This window comes from Molothrus ater, chromosome 2, assembly GCF_012460135.2.
Source record: "Molothrus ater isolate BHLD 08-10-18 breed brown headed cowbird chromosome 2, BPBGC_Mater_1.1, whole genome shotgun sequence".
In the NCBI taxonomy this organism is placed as follows: domain Eukaryota; kingdom Metazoa; phylum Chordata; class Aves; order Passeriformes; family Icteridae; genus Molothrus; species Molothrus ater.
This window is the reverse complement of record NC_050479.2, coordinates 13,488,680-13,513,552: the sequence shown is the minus strand read 5'-3', so window position 1 is coordinate 13,513,552 and position 24,873 is coordinate 13,488,680.

The following is a 24,873-nucleotide window of genomic DNA, read 5'->3' as shown; positions in this document are numbered from 1 at the left end:
CTGGGTCTGAAAAGCTTTGGAGGAGCAGTGCTGTGTAATTGAGCTGAACTTCCAAGGTGTACCAGATGGTGAAACTGAGAGCTATCAATGAGGATCATCTCACCTGGCTTCTGGGGAGGGACTCATCTGCACCTGGGTCTGGCAGTGAGGGATTGGCTTCTGCAATGGATACCAGAGGTCTAGGGCCTAATTCAGTTGCATAAACATGCTTTAAGACTCTTCCATGCATCTTATATTGTTGAAGACCTCTGCATGCTGCTGATGTGTGTGACAGAGGCCCTAGAGAAATCGATTTCCTTCAGCAGCTGGAGGCAGGCAGCATATGCTAAGGTATCCTTATTACCTGCTTTGGATAAATTGCACCTGGGTTTCACTAACCAGATCTGCATGAGCTGTATTGAGAGCTCAGACACCTCAGGAGCCTACAGAGTCCTACAAGTTAATGCCTAAAATAAGGTATCCTAGCTGGCAGTGAAGACCACCCTAAATATCTACTGGTAGGCAGAGGTAGAGAGGTAGGAAGATGAAACTCATCTAAGTATATTAGTAATGAGAAAGCAAGATTTAAAGGAAGACAAGTGAATCAGCTCCTCACAGCCCTGGCTCAGATGAAGGCTAAATTTGGAAATGAAAATTGTTTAGATGATACATGGGTCTCTCTGGAGAAATGTCTTAGAAACCATTTTAGGAGAGATCAGAGGGGCTGGGGGTGAATTGTAAAGCAACATTTGAACCAAATGCTTATTTCTAATTGGTGTGACGTGACTTAAAATATGGAAAACCAACAGCTGGTGATGTGAAAGATAGATATGAGGAAGATAAAAGAAGACTGTGAAAAAAATTGAGAAATAATTTTTATGCCTTTAAGGTACATCACATTTAGGAAATTTGTGAGATATCAATGAATAGTAAGGTTCTCAGAAACAAATAGGAAATAGCTGTGCCTTGTGTAAGACATTAGCAGTCTCTCTTACGTCTGAACAACTTTTCATAGGTAAAATTGCTTTAGCTGGCACGATTATCACTGTTCACTGCTGCATTCAGCATGCTGCTCAATGTGATAATGAGTGATGTCTTTTTTCCATCACTTCAATACAGGTATGCAATTTATTCTGCCAGTAAACACTATTATAATGTAAAATTTATAATACAATATCTTTCAATGCCAGTCAGAGTGATAGTTTGAAGGAACTCGAATGTGTCTGTTATGTATCAGAGCAAACAAACCCCACATTAACAACGAAGTTGCTTACTTGGCAGAATGGTGCAGCTGCCTTGCTTTGCTTGCTGGGGTGCATACATTAACTGCAGCATTGCTCCCTGGAGTGTCATGGCCCCAAACTCCCTCACTGTTCCTGCACAGTCCTCACAGTATCATGGGTACCAAATGGAATGGGCACAGTGATGTCATGTCAGGCATTTGGAGCACTAGGTTTGCCTTTTAATATTCCCACAGCTCAAGCACAAGGTCAGCAGTCCTGATGATCCTTGGTGTTGTTAGCCAGATAAACTCTCATGTTAATCCTGCACATTTAAGTTGACAATACAAATAAATACTTTCTGCTCTGTGTGTATGTGGGGGTAGTGTTCTTTCTTTCAAGAGCTTTTAGAATATATTCCAAATAACTTCCAATAATTTAAAAGCCTTTTAAAGAACAGGCTCTTCTTCCAATAATTGACAGGCAAGACAATACCAGAGGGGGAGGCGAGGTGGCGAGGGGCGGAGGTGTAGATTGCTCTATATAAAAGCTGCTAAATTATGTTGTCAAAATTATAGCAACATTTTTTTTGCTCAAAAGCCTTGAAAAATCACACTCCTCCAGTCCCAGACTTCTGGCTTTTGTTTGTTTTGTGCAACTAATCTAAAACTTCATGTCATGAAATCTGTTATAATTGGAAGCACATGTTGGATTCAAAATCAGCGCAGGACCAGGAACCCAAACATGTGACTGAAAACATTGTCTCTATTTTTACACATAACTACAAGAATAAAAAATTTTGGCTGCTGCTGGTGGTATCTGTGATGTGTGGGCTGGATCTTTGATTTTGTCTTGTTTATTTCCCATTCTTTGACAGGTTTTCTTATGAAAAGTAACCTGTCTGGAGACCTGGAGATTGCACTCTAAGCTGATGTGATGAGACTCTTTTGACAGGGGGAAAGCCACTGACTACAGGCCCTTCAGTTGGGAATGGTCTCCATTGAGAACAACATTCAGTAACTTGCTGAAACAGGAGTCTCAATAACTACATTTCAGTTCAGGGATCTTGTTTACTGATTCTCAGTATCTCTTCTAAGCTATAAAATCCTTCCTTCCTTCCTTCCTTCCTTCCTTCCTTCCTTCCTTCCTTCCTTCCTTCCTTCCTTCCTTCCTTCCTTCCTTCCTTCCTTCCTTCCTTCCTTCCTTCCTTCCTTCCTTCCTTCCTTCCTTCCTTCCTTCCTTCCTTCCTTCCTTCCTTCCTTCCTTCCTTCCTTCCTTCCTTCCTTCCTTCCTTCCTTCCTTCCTTCCTTCCTTCCTTCCTTCCTTCCTTCCTTCCTTCCTTCCTTCCTTCCTTCCTTCCTTCCTTCCTTCCTTCCTTCCTTCCTTCCTTCCTTCCTTCCTTCCTTCCTCCCTCCCTCCCTCCCTCCCTCCCTCCCTCCCTCCCTCCCTCCCTCCCTCCCTCCCTCCCTCCCATGTTAGAGATTTAGTGACCTGATGTCTTCTACAATGTCTTTGCTCTTGGAGAGAAGGAAATCTGTGTCAAGGGTATATTCATGACCAAATTCATACTGTTTCTCAGATATTAATTGTTGCAGTAAACATGTGAAAAACATGATGTGGTAGCTCTCCCTCTGGTCATTTCACAGTAAAATGATTTGCTCTAGAAGGAAGAAGCTGGAAAATTAAATTAATTTTTTTACTTGAAACATTCTAATGTATTTGTTTTTTTCTGGATATTTACTTTTCACATGTAGCATGCCAAGCTGCAATTCATTTCTTGCTGTAGTCTTCACGTACCATAAAGCCTATATGGCTCAAATATTTCAGCATTGAAGATGCATTTGGAACATGATATGAAATATAATCTGAGTTTCTGTTCACTCTTCCTCCACATGTCGTATCACTTATTAACACTTTCCCTTCATAGCAAGTCTAGATGATGAAGCTTCTATAATATCTGTCTGACCAGCCATCTGTCTGTCTCCCAAACACAAAGCAAAGCTCAGTAGCTTGTGTGCACTTTCCAGCTCTGATCCTTACAGAAGTCTCTTATTAAAGTGGGAGAACAAACAACCCTCCAAAAAAGGGCTGAGAAAACAAGAATGTGCCTTGCACAAACAAGAGGGAGAGATTGAGATGCTTTTTCAGCTTGTGGTGTTCAGCTGTGCAAAAGGATTACATGCTGTTGTGCTTTATGGCATCTCTCTGCTGGAGAGGCTGATTAAAAAAGAGAGGTAAATTCTTGCTGTTGTCATATGTTGACATTTCAACAAACCTACAATATTTTTATTATTTTGAAGAAACCTTTCTAAGACTAAACTGTGTGCTTTGAGAAATGTACTTGCACATGATACTGCATGAGTTGAAAGTCTTGATATTGTTGACAGGTAGATGAATAGACTGCAGTCTCTTCAAGCTGCAAGACAAGGAAGAAATTGGTCTGGAAGCCTGCTGAAGAAAGGGAATCTTTGGCACTCTTTGGTGCAATATGAGCAGCTCACCCTCCTATATGTATCTGGGGTAATGTTTGTAGAATAGAACCATAGAATTGCAGAATGTCCTGAGTTAAAAGGCGTCCACAAGGACTGTCAAAGTCCAACTCCTGACACAGCACATCTCCTAGAGTCACACTATGTACCAGAGGTTGAACAAGCCAAGTGACCTCATATGCTTCTCATATGATTTTCCCTCTGGACCCTTCCCCACCTTTGTAACCCTCCTTTTGTTGCTCTCTAATAACTTTATATCTTTCTTGTATTTTGGTGCCCAAAACTGCATGCAGGACTCAAGATAACGCTGCAAGTTGTCACAAAATAGAGATAGGGGTTGTCACCTCTCTCCCCCCATCATTCTAGAATTCCTGGGAGATTTTTCAAAACAATAATATTATGCACACACACACACACACACACACACACACACACACACACAGAGGCACCTTTTCTGAGACTACAAAGAATGTTTTTATCCACACTTTTTGAGCATTGTGCCTCAGATTGCTTTCATACTGACCCAACTTGTAAGAGCAGTCCATTATCCATAGAGGTAACTCTCATCCTTTTGGTCAGATATATGGATACTTTCCAAGATTTTTTTTACCATGATCCTTAATACCTAACTTTCAGCAATGATTCTAATCTAATATTTTATGTGCTAATTTTTGGCTAGTCTGTTGCTGTCAAATCCAGCAGTCTTTTAAAGGCAGGCAATAAGCTGTGTTTCATCATTGTACATCTAGCTGCTTTATTTTATGCCCTGATGAGAAGTACTGCAAAGATGAATGGGATCTAAATAACTGTATTTTTTTGTCTATATATTTAAATGTACACACTATTTCAAAGCTAAATAATGTCCTGACAAGTGAAAACAGTGCCTGGCATGTAACTGAGAAACTTGAATTGTATTGAATTTCTGGCCAATTCTGAGTTCTATTTTCAGGTGTACCAGACCTGATGTTGATGCTCCTGACACATTGGGTACAGATATCATTTGTTTTCCTCTTAGTCTTGCACTTAACCTAGCTTTGCCTGGAAACTATCACCAGTGTAAATGAGAGCAACCTTTGTTTTTTCACCTCAGGTTTCTCTGTCTCATGTTGTAAGCCAAAGCAGTTCCCAGCTGCCACTTTAGAAAGAGAATTAAAATCAGATTGTGACTGATCCAAGAATCAGACCTGGAATGTGCAAGCCTGTTTTTGCCTACTCAAGTGCCAAGGTAACAAAACATTGTCTTTCCAAAATATTGAAAAATATATTTTCATATGTTCATGTGTCTCAAGAATCAGTTTGTTACCTGTAAAAAACAGTTTGCCATCAATCTGTGAAGAATGCTAACTTTATTCCACTAAGTGCTACACCCCTCCCAAAAAGTGTCAGGAGTATCTGCAGGGGAAGGATTATGATCAAGGAAGCACTTTTTGTAATGAGACTAATTTAACATGGTGCTATAATCATATATGCAGGGTTACCAAATGATTTGCCTTTGCAGTAACTCTTATGACAGTAAATACCAAAGTAATAATTTGTGTCTGCTACATTTTTTAAGCTGTTGTCAAACAGATAACCTGGCTACATAGATGCTCAGAGCTGGTATCTCCTGCTGTTCAGCTCAATGGACAAGGGGGCTTTATTCATGGAGGCACTACATGAATGTAGGTTCAGACTGTGCGTGGAGGTGCTCTGGTACTTGCAGAAAAGCAGTAAATTCTTTCTGAATAGCACTTACATTAGCTACTGGAGATGAGTGTTTGCTTTTTTGTTTTCTTTTGCAATAACATAATTTCTGTGGATAAATTCTGTTCATAATTTATACTTTGATACTTCATTCTGTGGGTTTTTTTGTTGGGTTTTTTTGGTTGATCTTTGTTTGTTTGAATTAAATGTATTTCTTAAATAAACCAAATAAACCATCTTTTTTTGTCACTGGAGATGAAGAAGTTACTGGGCTCTTTCTCACCCATTAACTCTGAAACAAATAAGATCTTCCATCAGGTAAAATAAAGTGAGTCAAACTCAGTGCCATGATAGATCACTTAATTAACCAGCAGGGAGAGCTGTTTCTTTAGTAAGAATCACCTGCTGGTCAAGATGAGGATTTACAATTTCCTCTTCTTTAGATTAGGAATTTATGTATGAGATAAATCCAAACAAATGCTACATACTGGAATAAAGTTATGAACACCTCGAGGCTCCACTGTAAAAAGCCACTGTTTCTTGCCCAATAAAAGGCTTTCAGTACAACTGTATCTATGCTATTTACCAGGTAGGAAGTGAGTATAGGATTCCAATAGTTAGTAACTGCTCTTGCCTTGATTATGCCCCCTTCACCCATTGCTGGCATTCATTAAGGCTCAGATTTTTCAGCCATTGTTCATATTAAGCAGTGTCCTGGGGTGACGTTATGATGCTTGTATCCCCATTCATGTGTTCTGTTAATGTTGGATATTATGTTCTGTACCTTTAAGACCGGCTCTGAAGAGGGAAAGTTTTGTTTTGGTTTTCTTATCAGCCTGGCGGGACACGGAGACTGCAGCTTTTGCTTTTGCTGCTTTTGCTTTTTGCTTTTGCTCTCTCGCTCTTGCTTGCTTCGCTTCTGCTTGCTTTCGCTCTTTAGCTAGTTTAGCTAAACTGTCCAATTTCTTCCTGGACCATTTCTCCTTTCCTTTTTCTGACCGTTTCGAACCTGCTCCGGACTGGGACCTGGGAAACACCAAGAGTTTGCACCTTGTGGCTGCAGCAGCTGCCCCAGCGCCGGAGGGACTGAGAACAGAGTGACCACCCCCCAAGAGAGACTTTCCGAATTTGTCATCTTTTTTCAGAGCGGTGTCATCCGGTATTGTTCATTTTGTGTGCTGGGGGGTGCTGTGCTTGTTAAATAAACAGGTTCTTTCCACTTCTCTCTGAGGAATCCTTCCCGAACCGGTTGGGGGGAGGGGCTGTGTGGGTTTGCTTACTGGAGGGGCCCTAGTTTGGAAATTCTCCTCCAAATTTGCCCTAAACCACGACAAGCAGGAACATCAAATTGCCCAGGTTTAGCTGTGCATTGAAGTCTCTTCCAGTCTGGTGGCATCTAGTCTAGGGCCCATGAGCTTTCCTGGTGCTCACTTATTGTGTCTTTGTTTGCTGGCTATGTCCTGACTATATTTTAAAGATAGGGAGAGTCTTTTCCATCTCCTGATATTTCAGGATAAGAGGTATTGAACAGTATATAAGCCATAGGGAGTTATGTTTCCAGAACAAATTTCTGGCACAGGAAATATTTTACACTTTGGAGGTGAAGGACTGCCCAATATTAAACATTATGAATCAAATTTTCACCTCTCATTGAAATTAAATCAAAAGGGGGAATATGTCTGAATACGTCTTATCACAAGTAACGAATGACAGGATGAGAGGAGATGGCCTCAAACTGCACCAGAGAAGGTTGAATTCAGCTGTTGAGAAAATTTTTTTCACTAGTGGGGTTGCCAAGCATTGAAAGAGGCTGCTCAGGGAAGTGGTGGAGTTGACATTCTTGGAGGTATTTGAAAGATGAGTAGAAGTGGCAGTTGTGGATACGGTTTATTGGTGGTGCTGGGTTAGCAGTGGGACTCAATGATCTTACAGGTTTTCCAACCTATATGTTTCTATGATTTAATAATTCTGTGTTAATATTCCTCCCCTCCTGTTTTTTCTTTTCTCTGATGCAGAATTTCATTAAATTAATTTGGGAATTTAAAAAAATATTACCTTAAATAGCAATTAATTTCTGAGTTCTGTTTTTTAGCATTTTACAAGGTAAATTTCTTGGTTCCAAGTAAAGATTTAATGCTTATATTTTCTTTATGACAGTTTGGTAAAGAATTTTGTTTTTAAGCATTAATTGTTTGGTTTTTGAGTAGTTTTTTATGATATACTTTCATCTCAGATGATCAACATTATAATTATCACCTAAAATTTAGCCTTTGAAGTGGTACTGATACAGAACATTACATTCTGAATGCTCACTTTAAATTATAACCATTTTTGACAGCTGTGCTACTATGCATTATCTAAGCAAAGTAAATGTATAGGGTGTTCAAGTGTGTGTGTTGATGTTTTTAAGCCAGTCACTCAGAAATGAAGCTTTTTCTCAGGTATGAACTGGTTTGCTGTGTATTCTGTACAGCATCTCTGTGCTCTGTTATATAACACAGGCTAGTTTCCTATGGAGAGGCCATATAAAGGGCTACTTCCTACTGCTCTCAGGTGTTTTGGCAATTGAGGATTCACTTTTTGTTATGACAGTGAAACCTCCATAGCAGGGATGACTTCCAAAGAGAGCAAATGAAAGGAAATAGCACTTTTCATGAGTCATAAAATGATCATGTTCTTTTGCTAGCTGAGACCAAGCTGATGATGCTTCTGTACACTGGGGTGCATTGTGCCTTTCTGGTTAAAAAAAAATAATGACCTCAAATGTGTGTAGCATAAACACTGAGAGATTTCTGACTATGTAAATAGTGAAGCTGCTGATAGACCAAAGCAGGTAATTTTACTGACTATTTTGCTATCTTTGACAGGTGCCCCATGAATATGTGCTACTTATTGCTTATAGTTCAGCTTATTGGCTAGGAATCAAATTTTACAGGATAAAATCCCACACTTTGAGAGATTTGCTCCTTTGAGGCCACTCAGGTGGCTGAGAGAAAAATACACATCTTCTAGGACTGGCAGAGAGCTGGGAAAGGGTAATTCTTTTCCAGCTGTGCCTCCCAAGAACCGACCCATAATGCTGGCTTTGGGAAGCAGTGAGTATGTGCTGCCAAGTATGTTTTAGTGGCACATGACTGTTTTTAAAGCTGCTGCTTGCTGTGACCCTTGGAGGCTTTTAAACTAATCTGTATTTAGCTATTATAGCATCTCTCCATCTCTGGAGGCTCATCTTTGACCATCTGTTTTTGGAGGATGAAAAATGGTTTGAGTTCCTTATTTGTGTGCTGAAATCAGGGGAATTGGTAGAGTGCTATAAAATTGGAAACTTGGACTTTATCTTCCATTTACAAAGAGGAACATTTCTATTTTTATTCACCAGGGAAGGCAACATTTGCAGCTGACTGGAGGAAGAGGCCAGATATACTCAAAGATGTTGAGAGGCACTAATATATGGACTGACCAATTTATGGAACAGGATGAAGGATGGGAAACAAGACAATTGTGCCAAGAGAAATTATTTCAATCACTCAATGTGCCCTGAAGTGTTCTGCATAAACTTCAAGGTGGGATGGGAGAAAGAGGGTTTCTGCTTTCTTAACTGCATTGTAAATGCAACAGGGAGAGTGATTAATGGACTAGGTGCTTATGATCTGTAGCACAAAATGAAGCCAAATATTGAAGTCTTCCATGTTTCACACATTTATACTTGCTTCAAATAAGAGTTCACATGTGAAGGACAGGCTAACAGCACTTGCTAAACTTCAGGGACTTGTAGTAATAAATCCTCAATTTTCCTTGTTTCCCAAACTATTGATGTAGCAATATGCATCCATTCTGGTCAGTGGAAATGGTTTTTGCAGGTTGAGTAATCCTTTGTACTGTGCACCACTATTATTTTCCTCTGGAGTCTTCCCACTGCAGAAAATTCTGTGTATTTGTCTCTTTGTGTCATTACTGTTGTGAAATACGTGCCTGGATTGGTGAACTCTGAGTCAGATTTTCTGCCCCTTTGCACTGCTTTTCATGCCTTTCACCTTTACTGACTTCAGCAGTGCACAAACTCAGAGGCTTTAATTAAATGGACAAATTCTGCTTGTGTTTGTGTTGTGATGAAGGCCTGGGTATTCCTTTGGGTGAAGATGAGTGTCACTGAGGTCAAGATGTGGTCCATCATTATCTCTGATGTAACAGTGTGAAGGAAACAATCATAACTACTTTGTTTTTTGGCTGTTGGTATGAAATCAGTGTTGCTTGGTCTGTTGTGCCATTGTTCATCTCTAGATGCAGACCTCAGGTAGGATGAACCAGGAGGGATACTGAGCACCCTTGCTGGAGCTGACAGTTGTCAGAAGAAATCTTGGAAAAAAAATGATTTTCTCAACTTGCTGGTGACCTTAACTTGGTCTTTATAGAACACAGCTTGACTGATGCATAATTGTATCCTGAGAAATTTGTTTGCTCAAATTTTAAAGGAAATAGTTATTTTTTATTCTGTTACTTTACAATGCTTTATCAATAAAGGCAAAAAAACATTGTTTAAATGGAGTACCTCAATAATGAAAAAAAATGAATCAATTTCTTACAGCAGTGCCTGTCTCTCTAATGGAAACCCCCAGAATGGATGGGCTTCTGTTTCTTGCTGCAAGTGTTAGCTATCATGTAGAGGAGATATTGCTCCATCAGAAATCATGCCTAAACCTGTTATTCCAAGGAGACAATTTTTTTTATAAAGAAGTGGTTTCTTATTTTAAAGCCTTGGTAAATAAACACATAAAAAAGGGGTTCATACAGAGACATGACCATAATTCTGGGTGGGAAGCTATGATGCTAGTTTACTTCATTTTGTTTTAGAGAAGGGGACAGAGTTAGGCATGAGCAACAAATCTATACAAAGTCATTTATCAAGCTTTACTGGAGTCACTGTGATGTCCTTGGAAGCAGACTGCTTCATTTCTTACATGCTCTGATGTGGAGGAGAGACTGCTGTTCTAAATCTCAAACATTGAGTAAGGTAATGTACAAGCAGCTGGCACTAGCTTTTAGTAAAAATTCAGGAATGTACTAACACAGGAATAGAGCAACTACAAATTATTTTGACAAATTGTTTGTTGTCACACAGAGGTTGGCTTCCCAAGTACTGATTGTGCTGCAAGATTTTACTGTCTTTTCATCATCTTACTGAAGATCTTGGGCACTTAAAGGTGCGTGGTCAATAGATGGCAGCAAGTCATTTAGCCTGACTCTTCCCTCTTCTGGGCAATCCTCTGTGCACAATCAGTGCTCACCCTCTTCTTTTAACAAAACACCTTCTTCTTCTTTGCAATTCTAAAGGCTGCAATGAGATGTATAAGCCAATGACAGTTAATCATGTATTTCATCAAAGAAATATCCTCTTGCAGATATCTGGTGTGTCCGGTTTTTTCAAACCCCTTAACACAGTTTCACCTCCATGTTTCTTCAGTCCAACAATTATAAACCCCTTTAATTGGGATCCAGAGTGACAAGAATTAATTTCCTGTGGAAATGCTTTATTAAGGCACAGCAGAGGAGATGGTGCTAGAGGGGAACCTCTACACGTTACACATCTACCCCCATGAAGACCTTACCATGTTGTCATGACAGTGAGTGAAGCTGGCAGGAAGAAAAAGTTGATGACAGAAATTTACTGAATGAAGAAATAAGCAGTAATTCTTCAAAGTACAGGAGCTGAAAATAATGTTGCTCACAGAAATTTCCTTTCCAGGAACTGCAGTAGAAACTCATTATAGCTCCCAAGCTGACTGCAGTTCCCAAAAGGAGTTTTCATCTGCTAGTTTAGTTTAGGAGCTTTGACACCAGGCTTTCTCCAGTCACAGTGCTGCCTCTGACACTAATCTTTTGTGCAGCTTTGAAAATGGATGAGAAAATCTTTTGATAAAATCTGTAGGAATCCAGAAAATGAACCAGTATATGACCCACCACACAGTCTTTCTCCCTGTAACCTTGACTGTTCCCTGATATTCCAATATAACTGTCTTACAGCAAGAAATTCCTGTGAAGGAAGATGAGGGAGAGGCATGCTGGTTTTACTATTAATCTCTTGCAAAGCTAATTGTGATTACAGTAGAAAATAATTATTTTCTCTGTGATATTGTAAAATCAAGCAACTGGAAAATCATTGCAAAACTTTTAAATTTTCTAGAATTACCATTTTGCTGAGTGATTGGTAGTGTTTTGCTGTGAGTTGATACACACCTGATAATTATACTGACAATATTGACACCTTTGAATGTTCTCATAGAAAGTTAAGATTCATCTGAGAAAGGATAGGTAATATCACATTCTAAAATTAAAGATGCAATGATAAAATCTTGAATTTCACTGTTTAGTTATTAAAAGTGCATTTATTTAAGAGAAGTCTGAGAAGTCTGCTTTACATCCTCATTTTATTTTATGTATGTATCTTACTTTACAGCTGTTCTAAGGATTTGATACTTGAAAGATTTATAAAACCAAGCTATATAAAGACATTTGAAAACAAAATCAGTAATTTCTTACATAACTAGAGTAGCAGCATTATTCTGGAGATCTTAAGACATATATTCAAATGTTAAATAATACAGGACCATTGTGAGAAGAACAATTGTGAATATGTTCATATTATCAGTGAGTAAACTAGTCACAGAGCATATTCTAACACTGCTGGGAATGCAGTAATGACTCCTGCTTGACCAACTTGGTAAAATTCTGGTTTGGTAGATGAGGGGAAGGCAGTGGATGTTGCTGACCTTAATTTCAGGAAGGTTTCCCATAAGATCCTCACAGAGAAGCTGATAGGATGTGTAGGATGGGCAGACAGTGAGGAGGATTATAAACTGGCTGAGTGGATGGGCCCAGAGGGTGATGATCAGTGACATGAAATTGGAGGCCAGTAGCCATCAGTGTAATCCAGGGGTCAATACTGAGTCCAGTCCAGTTTAAAATCTTTGTTAATGATGGGGAAGGTTGTGCCCTCAGCAAGTTTGAAGATGACTCAAAGATGGGAAGAGTGGCTGGTAGGTGCTGCCATCCAGAGAGGCCTCATCAGGCAGAAGAAATGGAATGACAGGAGCCTCATGAAGTTCAACAAGGAGAAATGCAGTCCTGCACCTGGGGAAGAACAATCCAAGGCACCAGTATATGCTGGGGGCTGCTCAGCTGGAAATAAGTTTGACAGAAAAGAACTTGCGGGGTCCTGGTGAACACCAAGTTGAACATCAGCCCCCAATGTGTCCTTGCTGCAAGGAGGGTGAGAGGATCCTTGTCTGCCACAGGCAGAGCATTGACAGCAGCTTGAGGGAGGTGATCCTCCTCCTCCTGTGTCAGCACTGGTGGCCACACCTGGAGTGCTGTGTCCAGCTCAGGGCTCCATGTAGGGGAGACAGGGACAAATGGGGGGAGACAGAGAGAGCTGGGACAGTTCAGTTTGGAGAACAGAGTGGGGAATCTCAATGTGTAAATGGGAGGGTACAAAGAGAATGGATCCAGGTGCTATTCAGTGGGGCCCTGTGACAGGATCAGAGGCAACACTGAAACACAAGAGGCTCCCTCTGAACATCAGGAACCATTTTTTTACTGCGAAGGAGACTGAGCAGATGTTGCCCAGGGGGGTTGTGAGATCTTCCTCCCTGAAGATGTCCAAAAGCTGTCCATACATGGTCCTGGGCATCTCTAGGTGGGTGTGCTTGAGCAGGTGGTTGAGCCATGTCACCTCCCAAGGTCACTCCCACCTCAACCATTTTGTAGTTCTAACTAGGATTCCTTACTAAGTCTTTATCTAACACCATATACTCTATAAAATCCATATGAACCTGGATATTTTTCATGCTGTGTCATGTTTCTTACTCTATTCATGTTCTAAAGTAATATACCTTTTTTAGGATAAGTTCTTTCTTTTTCTTCTCAAAGTGATGCTGTTTCTTCTTTGCACTTCCTGCTTCCACACTGATTTTCCTCTTTCCCTCCCTTCTTCCTCCATCTGTGTGGATTCATTTTCCCTATCATGATATTTTTGACTGCTGAAGGTGCCCATCCTGCCTTTCTTTTTCACTCCTCTCTTGCCAGAAAGCCCAAATCTCTACCATCACAACTATTTTCTTCCTTTTCTTCCTTCAACAGCAGAGATCGTATCTCCAGCCTGTCCCTCCTTCTATCCCACTCCACTTTCTCAATCCTTGCTATGAAATCTCCTTGAGATTTTTTCCTAAGCCTTTGCTCATATCTCCTCCTGCCCTCTACATCTAAAACAAATCATTCATCCCAGCTTTGTCGCTAAACAAGATTTCAGAAGAAATAATAAAAAAAAAGAATAAACACAAATATTTCCCACAGTACCATAAGCACTGAGTGTAGGCAAGGTTGTGCTGTTATGATTATAATGAAAAAGAAAAGCTATCTCTGGTAGTGTCAGTATGTCTGGCACCTTCAATTTCTCTCATTTCACACTGATATCTGCTTCTGTTTTTTTACGTTGTGGAGTGCCTCTGGCTTCTGCTGTCCACGTGGGAGAAGGAGGAGGGCTCAACATGGGCAGTATGGCTTGATATGAGCAGTCTGACTTTGCCAGCTGGAGTTTAAGTGCCCCCTTCATTCGTCCCCTAGGACATCTTTGTTGTGACTTCTGACATGGCACTGTGGGTTTTATTATTATTCACCTATTTTATCACATCTTTGACAACTACAGCCCCCTCTCACCTACAGGTTACTTTTTCCTTTTGTCTCTTCTGAAGATGCAGTGGTAAAGTCCCAGAGTGAGGTGTAAACTGAAGCCTTTACTACCCCTGTATGTGATTGTTTTAAGAGAATTCCTTTGTGGGATTCTGTCCCCCACTGTTTGGGGTTTTTTGATATGATTCTCTTCTCTCTCCCACACACACAATGGCTCCTAGTCTTGCAGTTGATATTGATGGATTGGTTTTCATGTTGTGTTTCTTTTTTTTTTTTAACCTGTGTTTGGTGCAGGACATCAGGATCTGAGTGACCTGAGTCCTGCTTTAGTCTAAGTCTGTTAGGCACCTTCAGGCAGTTACTACACTACAAACATCAGATTAATTGCTCTTTTTAACAGCATTTAGTCAGAATGTAAATTTGAGGGCAGCCTTAAACAATTTGCAGCTCATCAGGAATCCTGGAAAGAGGGAATTATGGAAGGAGGGTGTTCTATAATAAAGAAATATGGGGAACCTTCCTTTTGCCTCTGACAGTCCTTCTGACTTTTTCAAATGCTGAGTCAGTGCTTAATCAAGCATCAGTTCTGTGAAAACTCACAGGCATGAAGAACATGAATCAGCCAGTATACACTGGCAAGGATGTCCTTGGATTTTGGTGGGGTCGGAGCCCAATTCCAGAGTAATCCTACTGACCACTGGATGTCACTGCGACACTGCAGGAATGAAAATTGAGGCAAGGATTTGCAAAAGTCTCCAAAAAATTTAAGAGCACGAATCCTTATGACCATTATTTCACCTCTGGGAATTTCCCTAAAATTAGCTGTTAGCCTACATGGCAGTGGTGAATAGTGAGCTTTGATTTTGAGAGTTAGACACTCTATCAAAAAGTGTATGAATTAGTGTCACTAAAAAGTGTGTGTGTGTGTCTCAGAAAGGGGATTCCCAAAAGGGATTCTAGTTGCACTGTTTTCTGCCATTGATACAGTGAAGATTTTGATGATAAATGAAATTAAATTGTATTGTTCAAATTAAAAAAAAAGGCAGGACTGTTGGAGATTTCAAGAGATTGGTTAATCTACTCCACTTTGGAGCTGGAATCAGATAATGTCAATGCTAATTTAATTTACTCTTATCATCTGCAGTTATTTCATAACCTCATCAGAGAATGAATCTGATTTCTTTACTGTTATTTCAGATCATGATTTCCAAACTTTCTATTCTTGTTCTTCCCCTTTTCAAAGATGCAAAGAAAGCAAATAAAGGGTTGTGAGGACATATACTGCCATATAAAGCAGCCTTATATACACATAAAATAGCTACATTATGTAATAATAGTAAAAAAAATTGAATTCTACTAAGTCAGGAAAAGAGCAATCTGGGACATTGGACTACTCAGGTAATGGCAGAAGATGGAAAACTAGAAAATGAACATACACATTGAACAGATAACTCGAATTTGAGACAAGTCTTTCACCTTTAGGTTATTGAAAGGAAACTTGGAGAGTTGTAGAAAAAGCTGCTGATAGTAACAGAGCACTCGTTGTGGCAAGACCTATGGGACTTAAATTATGAATCATTCATAAATATGAAAATCAAATTTGGTCTTTCCTTAAGGTTGGGGTGCAGGTGGGTGTCAGGTCTGTGCACACCCAGCACACACAATCCATGAATTCCTCTCGTGCTGCAAGAACATCCCAGCCAGACCCTGCATACATCAGGGTTGGCTTGAGGCCATGGCCAGCTTGAAACCAGAAAACCTTCATGTCGCAGACATCTTTTGTGAAAATCCTTTTTTTTAGGATTTTTCCCTTCTGAGAAGCTGCAGCCTCAGAAACAAAATGTAAACAATGGTTATCTGCTGCTGTGGAATGCATCAAGTGTGTCTGTGATTGGGCCATCTTGAATGTTTGCAATTAATGGCCAACCACAGACCAGATAGCTTAGACTCTCTGTCCGAGCCAGCTGCCTTTGTTATCATTCTTTTCTTTTCTATTCTATTCTTAGCTAGCCTTCTGAGGAAACCTCTTCTTCAATTTCTTTTTAGTATAGTTATAATGTAATATATATATATCATAAAATAATAAATCAAGCCTTCTGAACATGGAGTCAACATTCTTGTCTCTTGCCTCATCCAAGAGCCCCTGTGAACACTACCACACCTTCACACCTGAGTATTTGCCCAAACTGGTAAAACAATTTAAGACAGTTTTTGACATTCCCTGAGGAAGCTCCTGCTACATATAGTCCAATTTTTATCCTTAAAGTTGGAAATTCCTGTTTTTTCAATGAAGATGATTTTTGCTTGTTTTATATTGACTCAGGTATTTGGTTTCTCCCTTGATTCTTCCACTTCAATATACGTAGCAGAAGTAATTTTCTAACCTTAGAAATGAAGGCTAAGTAATGTCTTTCATATTCTCTCTTCATTACTTTTTATTCACCTTCAGACAACTGTGAATACTGCCATGACTTGATCATTATATGGCTGCCAAGATTCTGAAGTTTCTCTCTAATTTCTCCTTGGTAAAATTAGAGCAATTTATGCAAGTATAAATTGATGTACCTCCACTAGAGTTTTTGGCCTTTAGTATGTTGCTGTGTATTTTAAAATGTTTTAAGAGTTGCAGCCACAACAGAATCTCCTAGATTAGCTAGTTTAAAGGATAATTGCTTGACATGATGCTTATTAGCAGAATTTCACAGATGGTCAAGACTGAGTTTTATTAATTGCTCAAGTTAAGCCAGAGTTTGTTCATAATTAATGATACAGTAGTAAAAATTTTTCTCAGCTCAGAAGTTGAATAAACATGACCCTCTAGAAGGGAAGCCAAAACTGAGATGGTGAATATTTATTGCTGTATTACTGGACATAAATTCAATACTAAATGGGTAAATTGTTCCATGAAAACTAGACCCTTGTGGGCCACATGCCACAAACAGCCTGAGCTGGAAAGTAGATTAAGGGTTAAAGTTAGGCTTCTTTAAATAGAGAGCTTGGAGATGTGGTTGTGAATGGAAATGGAAATGGACATCCAAAGGAAGGTCAGAGGAGCCAAGAGATTTGTGCCCAGGGAACATTTGTGTTGTGGGTCAGAGGCAAGGTCTTAGCCCAGACCTAAGATGGGAAGCAGGATTCAGGTTTGGATTTGGACTGAATGGAAGGGAGAGCCTGGAGGTGTGGTTGGAGTGGTGCTTAAAATGGCAGGAAAAAATATGTTTCATCTGAATGAAGGAGATTAATGGAAGATAAAGAAGTCTCAGGACCTTTTATTCAAATGAAAGGGATGGGCAGTATTTGAACAAGACAACAGCAGGGATATTGGACAGAAACTATTTTAGAAAAGGTTCAATTAAATGTCAGTGCCATTAAAACATATAACATAATAATGATATAGTGTTTTGACTGGTTTTATACTGTGAAAATGATAGAGCACTTGCCTTATAAAAATAATAAGAAAAATTATTATGGTGAGTTTGTTGGAAAGAAGAAATATATACACTTTCTATTATGAGATGGTAGAAGTAGTAAATCTGCTATAGGCAATACTTTTCCATCATACCTATTTGGTCTTCTTTCATATTTGTTCTACCTTCCAATATTCTGATCAGCTTTTACAGGGCTGCCAGTTTAACAGAAAATATAAATTTTGTTACTATAAATTATGCTGCACCTGAAAGCACAAATTTTTCATACAGAAGTTTTTCAGATTGAATGCCATATATCTAAAGAAAGGCTGGGAGGGAAGGAGTGAAAGGATTTTTGGAAAGCTTTTAGAACCATTACCTCAGCACAGAGTTCCATTCTTTAGTGGAAGAGAATAAAACCATTTTGCCAGAAGAGATTTCCCCTTAAATCAGCATCTGAAAATTTTCAAGCTGACACTTCTCAGCCTTTAAAAAACACTGTTTAGAGACAGTTACAATTATCTCCCAAACAAGCATTGCAGTTCTCTGCTATCCCAATAAGCCAGGGTGTGAAAATGGGCAATGGAATTCCCTAAAAGCCTTGGAAGATTTATAGTATTACAGTGAAATAGCAGCATTTCCTTTGCAGGGTTGGCAGGTGCAGCACAGACACAACTATCCTTTGCATGTGCAAGGGCTTTTCTTAAGCTTTTTTGTCTTTTTCCAGTCTTGGCTAATGCCAAGATGGAGTAGCAGCTATCCCATGTTCTGATGGCCTGTTTGGCAGCTTCCTTACAGACCAATAGGGCAGCTCAGCTCCTGAGTCCTTGGGGGGATATGGAGGCACTGAGTCCTCGGGTGGTCTGTAGTCTGGCACTGAGTAGAGCAGGAGCTGTTTCTTTATACTGTGCACTACAGGGACTTAGGTACCTGTTTCCCTGTGGAAGGAATGAGTGAAGGAGCTAATTAATCATTAATTTCATGCCTCTCAAGCGTGAAGTTTTCTGATGTTCACAAAGCCAAGGAATTGACTCTGCTCTCCTTTACACCTTGTTTAACCTAATGAAACAGCACTGACTTTTTTCTTTTAAAGTAGGAGAGAGCTCAGAATGGGTCTTAATAACTTTCAGATCACCTTAAAGGGAAAGCAACCTTCTCCTCTAATTTATTCAGAAGACATTACAGAGAAATAAGAAAGCTCTCTGTTCTGCTTCAGGTCCAGAAGCATGTTGATCCCCAAAACTGCCATCATGATGTGACTTAAGTAGTTATTTGCTCAAGCAAGGTGTCCATTCTCTCAGCCAAAGGAAATTTGACATTTGGTTGCCACAATCAAATTAGAAACAGCATTATTGTTTGAAATACATAAAAGAGTGATGACTGACTCAGAACTGTATTATGACTTATGTTATGGAAGTCTGCAGGTCGCCTTTAACAAGATTTTCTACTTGCTGTTTTTGGGGTTTGGTCACATTTCTGAGGTTCTGCCCAGCATGCAAGGGTCAGTTCCACAGCTGGTTACAGCCTGCAGAAGCAGGTGGGTGAGGGCTGATGGTGGCACACCATGTGAGCATAGGCTTGTCTCACCTGCTGCTCTGGTCTGTTGGATGTGTGACCTGAGCACGTTTCAGCCAGGAAGAATTCACAAGCCAAGTGCTGCCTAGACACAAAACTCATGCAAAGGAGGAACAGGGGGCAATATTGGGTTTATCACAGATTCATAGAATCATACACTGGTTAGGGTTGGAAGGAATCCTAAAGTTCATGTATCCAACCTCCCCACTACAGGCAGGGATGCCACTCACTTGATCAGATTGCTCCGGGCCCCATCCAGCCTGGCCTTGAACACTTCCAGGGATGAGGTAATCCAGAGCCTTCTAGGCAACCTGTTAGTGTCTCATCATCCTCTGAGTAAGGAATTTCTTCTTAACATCCAAACTTTCCAGTTTAAAACCAGTGCTCATTGTCCTGTCACTATCTGACCACAAAAAAACCCCAAAACCAACAAAATCCCTCTCCTTCTTGTAAGAAACCTTTAGCTACTGGAAGGTTGCAGGTCTCTTTGAAGCCTTCCCTTTTCCAAGCTGAACAACCCCAGCTCTCTCAGCCTGTCTTTGGATGGAAAGGTTTTCCATTCCTCTGATGATCTTCCTTGCCCTTCTCTGGACCCATTTCAGCAGGTTTGGGAGATGCGTAGCTAGATTAAATCTTTCAAAAGCAAAGAACAAAAAAATTTTGTCTCAGGTTTTCTCACTGCTTCAATGGAAGAGAGTATGATGATGTACTTTAAAGCATGATTGACTCAGCCCTGGGTGAAGCCTGGACCCCTGGCTAGTACTTCTTTGTTCCAGGCACCTTTCCAGTATCCCTCGTGAAGTTGTTCATGAAAGCAGTGCAGAGGGTGCAAGGGCTCCCCTTGGGCTCTGGCCATGCCCTAGTCTGATTGCAGTCCTTGAGATTTTTGGGGATTTAGGCAGGCTTTATGTCCTTTGCTCTCAGTGTCTCAGATGGAAATGAGATTTCATACTCACAACTTCCTATGTTTTCATTTCCTCATCAAATATTTGTTTGTTTGTTTGTTTAGTCCCCTCCCTTGAAAACCTGCTTGTGTTTTGTATATTTATTCTTCCTGGCAGGCACTGGTTGAGTAAATGACAAGACATAACTGAGTTTTTCTCTGTCACAATCCTCAGGACATGCAAGGTCAGGTCTTTGCTGCAGAAGAAGCTGACTTAACAAGGTACTAATTTACTTCAAGGAAAGAGATTACTGATCACAGTAGATTTCTACAGCAGATGAATATGTAATTAAGAATGAATAATTTATTAAAAGTATTCAGCCTTACTATCTGCTCACAGTAAGTCTGTGAGTATTTCAGAATGTTCTTATGTTTGTCATTAGAGAGCTTCTGCTATCTCCTTGTCTTAGATTTATTTTTCTGGCCCATTTCCTGAACTAAAATTTGTCCATAATGCTCCAAGAGTGGATAGGTGTACAGTTTCTTCTTTTGCATGTGTAGACTAAAAATAAGATTCATAAAGCTTTTTGAAACATAATTTTAAATATTTTTCCACAGTTGCTTAGCATTAGCCCATGAAAAGGGGAAGCAAATACAAAATGAACCCTTTAAAAAGAGTGACAGATAATAAACAGTGCATTTGTATTATGCTTTCTGGCCAGGATTTCTGAAAAATTGTGTTATATGTGTGTGTGGTTTTCTTTTTTTTATTTTTAAAGTAGACATCTAAAAATTGATGTAGGAATATCCAATGAGAACTATCAAACTTTCTGCTGTGGTTTAACATGCAGACAGTTAAATCCCACACAGCTGCTTGTTCACTTGTCTCCCCAGTGGAATGGGGGAGAGAATTGGGGAAAAAAAATTCCTGGGATGAGATAAAGGAAGTTTAATAGCACAGAAATGGGTTGAAAAGGAATACTATTACTCCTCCTTCTACTGATAAAATAATTACATTACAAAAGCAAGTGATGCACAGTGAAATTTCTCACCACCTGCTCAGTGATCTCCATCCATTTCCCAAGCAGCCACCCTCAGCCACCTTCCATCCTAATCTACACATCAGGCATGACATTTTATGGTGTGGAAATCCCTTTGTCCAGCTGGGGTCAGCTGTCCTGGCTGTGCCTCCTCCCAGCTCCTGGTGCCCTGCAGCCTCCTTGCTGGCAGGGTGGAGTGAGAAGATGAAAAGCCCTTGGCTTAGTGTAAACACTGCCCAGCAACAACCAAAACATCAGTGTGCTATCAGCATTGTTCTCATCCTAAATTCCAAACACAGCACTGGACCAGCTACTAGGAAGAAAAGTAATTCTATCACAGCCAAAACCAGGACACTTTGTGATTTGTAAAACTCATGACATTTATTTAAATGCATATATTTGGACATATCAGCCTAATGGCAGATTCCTGTTTTCAAGCTAACATGAAAATATTGCTTAATCAACCCTCAAAATGATCATGCTAGATAAGATTGTTCCACACTACAAATTTCTTTTGGCACTAGCTTGACCAAAAATATCTGGTTGGACTGAATTCATACCTCTTCTGTGATTTCTTCACTTAAGATAAATTGTATATTTGGAAAGGAGGACTTTCAGAAAGCACTTTGGTCAATGGTAAGGTGTGTTTTTGGAGAGGAGAGATGAACTACTAGAAGACGAACTGCTACTCGAGAAATTTTCTCATTTTTATGTATCTTTCTTTTACCTGGAAAATGTAGGACACTTTAAAATATGGAAGAAAACTAGCATTTTTTTCTTTGTGAGCTTCTTCTTCTTTATATCTTCTTTCTATTCTACCATGACGTAATTTTTCTTGCACACTTTCTATCAAGGATTCATCTGCCCTACTCTACTCTCATGCACTTCTCCTAAGTGCATGAGCACCATTCTTCTACTTCCTAAGGAAATAACAAGTTTCCTTTAGCAATAACCTCCATTTTTCACTGCTGCTTTCTGCTTGCTGACTCTGTCCTTATCCAGATCTCAGGCCCCTTGAGCTCTTGCTCAGGCCAGCCCAAACAGCTGCTGCTCAGAGGCATCCTTGCCCTGCATGCTCTGGCTGTGCTTTCCCTGCACTGTGTGACAGCTCCTTGTCACCACTCCCATTTGAGAACACCAGGTTTTTCATAATCTGTGTATGCACAGCACATGCAAAGTCCCCCACTGATGTGGATTCTAGCTGTAAAGTTTAGGAATACAATCAAAAGCTCTAAAATTTCTCTTCTTTCCTCTTACCCATTGTCACTGGGTTCAGACAACCATGCCTGCTGTATCCTGCTGTATCCTGGGAGATGCCAATCCCCCTGTTCTGTGATTTTCCCTTCTGTGGACAGCTGATCTGCTACCAGGACTCTGGAGAAATGGGGGCTGAAAACATTGTGTCTGTGTCAGTAGCACCATAATGTGCCTTGTGGGGATAATCCAGCCAAGGCTGCATTCCTGCTATGGTGTCTCTTTCCTTTGCCACCTGTAGTCTACTAATTTGCTACCAGGCAGGGTTCCCTGTCACCACATCTGTGCTGGGGGCCTCTGGGTCTGTGGAGAGGATTGAAATGAAGGCATCATGTGGTGATACTGCATGCTGCTGTGCCTCAGTCATAGCATGTAACAAAGTGACCTAATTGGAAAGTTGCAAACTTTTTTTCCAGCAGAACCCCTTCTCCTAATTTTCCACATGAGGGAAAGGGTTTCCATTCCCTAACCAGCAGTAGGGAAGCTACTCCTTTGACCTTTCCTTTTTAAATATAGAGCTTCTGGGGCAAAAAGCTGGCTGTGAATCAATACCTGATGGGAGGATCACAAAGAGAGCCTTCTGATTCTGTACTCTGCCCACTGAAGCCTGACACAGCAGGAGGGACTTGCTCGGTGCTGTGTGATGAGAGTGGAGCCACATGTCCATGAGTCTCCAGGCTTCTTTCCCCCATGTTTTCTTTTCTTTTTTTTTTTTTTTTCCTTCTGTTATTTAATTTAACTTTATTATGAATAGAGTTATGTTGTTATGTATGGTAAAACATGTTAATAACAGATTGAGGAAAACTGTTGGCAAGGGTGGGGTGGAACGATGATTTGGTGACTAATGTGTGTTTTTTTAACCTGTTTTTTAAAGAAAGACTTTAATGAAATGTTTGTGAGAGTGTGTACATTTGAGAAGGGGATGAAACACATCACAGTTTAAATGCTGTCACGTTTTACAGCTAGGATACCATTTTTTCTTCTACAAAAGCTGATAAAATATAAGTTCCATTTAGGCGTAGGATTTATAGTTACTTTAACATATGCCCTGAAAAAATGTGTATCTACAGGGGATAGTAGTTCATGGAGAAAACAAGTTGGTGCTGAGAAGTTCAATTACTCTCCTGAAATATCAATAATGTAGCTGGAAGAAAGAAAAAACAACAGGCCACTTCCTATATTGGATGTAATCTCAAAACGTCTATAAAGGTTTGCTGCCAGCAGCAAGAAAGTAATAACTATAAATGTTGCTCAGTGGGAAGACTTAGTGATGGAGCCCCTCTGTTTGAAATTTTACTGAAGCCCTGTCAACACAGTGTAACTTTCATGGTTTTGCATTTTTATTTTTATTATCGTTTCTATTATTCTTGGCAGGTGCATGTGTTGGCAGGTGAACTCAGGGTCTCCCTCCTGGCAAGGCTCTCTATCTTTTCAAGTCACTCAGCATCAGCCTGCAGTTTCTTGACTCTGGGATCTGCTGAAATACATTTTAAACGTGCTGTTCTGGATGGTGACTGTAGCACTTCCGAAAGTCCCACTCTATTCTACAGAAAGCTTAAGCAGCAGAGTGAACAATGTAATTTTATTCCTTAGAGTTACCAAAATCTTCCTGCAATTCTTTTTATTTGACAGCTGTGGTTGAATTTAATAATAAAAAACTACAGCAATAATGATGACGATGATGACAATGATGATGACAATGATGACAATGATGATGATGATGATGACGATGATGGTGATGATGATGAAAAAAAAACCTCAACATGTTCTAGACTGCTTGAGGCAAAATGTTTTGTGTTTTTTTGTCTTCTTGATGTACTGGCACCTGTGCCTGGCCTCAGCAGCACAAGATCCTATGTGCATGATGAAAACAGAGAACATTGTGTGGTAGCACTGCCACACGTGGGAGCTGACAGAGTTTTGCCATTACACAGGACAACCCTTTACCAAAAGAGCTCCTGAGGAATCTTCTGAGCTTACTTCTGATGGAGAGAGATTGCTGACCTGAGGTGCTGAAACAAAAAGGCTGAAAACAGCTTCAGGTGAATGAATTGATGTTTTTCTTTCCTAAGGAGCTTGAAATGAGCAATAGGGTCTTCCCCCTCCCCCCTTTTTTTCTTTAATTTTAATGACCATTCTCAGCTGAAGGTTTTAAAAATGTTTTTACAGTTATTTTACATATTTCAAAATAACATTTATTAGCCTAATACTCTAATTATGCATGATGGATGAGTCACATGTAGAGTGGGCTCCCACATTTCTTCATTTGAATTCATGTACATACTTACCTAATTTGGCAGCAGTGGCATGGCTACATGTTAAATGAAATGATCCTGCTAAGATAAACTCTCAGAGACAGATCTATAGTGCAACAAGGACTTTAAGATTTGGGTCCTTCCAGGTCTTCCCAATTTTTTCATTGCAGGGATCATTAATTAACCCAAGCTCAGAAGACAAACGTGTGATGGTGGATTTGTGTGAATCTGTCTTTTGGTTCAGACAGGGAAATTTGGTGCTCCTGTTGATTAATTTATTTAGTAGGACCAGTTCAGTTTGGGGATGAACACTTTTGGGGAGAGAGCTTTAGAGTGGGCTTACATTAGTATTTAATTTTGGAGAAGCAGAGTGCTTCTGAACCAAATGTCCCAGTTTGTGCCT